The sequence below is a fragment of the Bison bison genome, unplaced genomic scaffold (assembly GCF_000754665.1).
Source record: "Bison bison bison isolate TAMUID 2011002044 unplaced genomic scaffold, Bison_UMD1.0 scf7180017862128, whole genome shotgun sequence".
NCBI classification, from domain to species: domain Eukaryota; kingdom Metazoa; phylum Chordata; class Mammalia; order Artiodactyla; family Bovidae; genus Bison; species Bison bison.
Window position 1 is genome coordinate 10,667 of NW_011492700.1, and position 1,816 is coordinate 12,482.

Here is a 1,816-nt window from a genome sequence, read left to right on the forward strand (position 1 = left end):
GACACAGGTTTGATCCGTGGTTCAGCATGGTCCCCTGGACAAGGGCATGGTAAACCCCTCCATTATTCTTGACTGGAAAATCGCATGGACAGAGGGTCCTGGATAGAGAGAGAGAGCCATGTTCCGGAGGACTCTGCTTTCTGGAACCCATTCCAACCACTGTGGTGTGTGAAGGATGTGCCTTGGTTATCTTTAATGGCAACTTGTAACTACATTTCATAAAGAAGAGGCCCTCACCAGCACAGCCTCTCTCGTCCTACTGGGATTTTAGGGTATGGGTCCTGCTTCTGTAGGGCTTCTAAGAGATTCACTACCGCTGCCACCTTCTCCCACCAGCCCTGACTACTCCCCCCTGCTCTTTCCACCACCCAGGTCGGGGTGAGACATGTCGTCAGACACACCGTCAGGCATCACCAGCTCGACACCTTAGGCCTGATTTGCCCTCATCTGCAGCCCGCCCAGCACCCAGACCTGCAATATTTTTTTGATGACCTCAATACTTGATAAAATTTAGAAGATGACTGAGATAATTAATTTGGCCATACAAGACTCAGATTATTAAGAATCTGTTTTTAATATGGAAGACCTAGTTAAGTCCCTGGGTCAGGAAGATACCCTCCAGAATGGAATGACCACCCAGTCCAGTATTCTCGCCTGGAGAATTCCATGAACTCACATGCATGCTACAGTCCTTTGAATCGCAAAGATTCAGACACGACTGAGTGACTTAACACTTTTACTTTTTCAGGTTCCCATTACCAAGGAAATGTGCATATTGTACCTACAGCATATGAGCTTCTCCAGAGAGAAAATTATTTTTCCATCATACTTGGTTACCTGAATTTATCTGTGTCTTTAATCATTCTTTTCTTTCCATTTTACATAAATAGGTAACATATCTCTTTTGTGAAGTTATATATGTAAAAGTTAAAAAATAATAATAGTATGAAAAATGTTTACTGAGCACCAGGATGTGTTTCATTGGATTTTTTTCCCATTTTTTTCATTTTCTCCTCTTAATGGTCCTGTGGTATAATTATTGTTTCCATTTTATTTATTTATTTATTTAAAATAAATTTATTTTAATTGAAGGCTAATTACTTTACAATATTATAGTGGTTTTGCCATACACTGACATGAATCCACCACTGGTATACATGTGTTCCCCATCCTGTAAGACTTAAAACATTTAAGAGATTTCTGAATTCTTAGAAATATTCAATGGTGAACCAGAAGAAAAACCCAGGTATTCTAGTTTCCAGAACCTGTGGTCTTGTGTGTTAAGTCATAGTGATAGCAATCTCTATCGTATTTTTTCTCTTACCTTGAGCTGTCAGTTATGGGTTTTCCCTCTAGTAACCATATCTTCAATATCCCTAAATTTGCACATTCCCTTCAGTCTATAACTATGCCTAATTTTCCATTAAAATATTGAAAGTGTTCAAGATGGCTGAGTAGAAAGACATGTACTCATCTCCTCCTGCAAGAGCAACAAAATTGCAAATACCTGTTTAACATTCAGTGACAGGTGAATGCTGGAACCCACCAGAAAAGGTACCACATGTTACAAAGACAAAGAAGAAGCCACAGTGAGACAGTAGGAGAGGCACAATCACGATGAAATCAATTCCCATACTTGCCAGATGAGTGACCTACAGACTGGAGAACAATACCAATCAAGTTCTTGCACTATTGTGAAGGTTCTGAATCCCGTATCAGGCTTCCCAGCCTGGAGATCCAACAAAGGATCAAGGAATCCCCCGGCAATCTGGCCTTCAGGGCCAGTGGGATTTGATCATTGGACTTCCTGAGGACT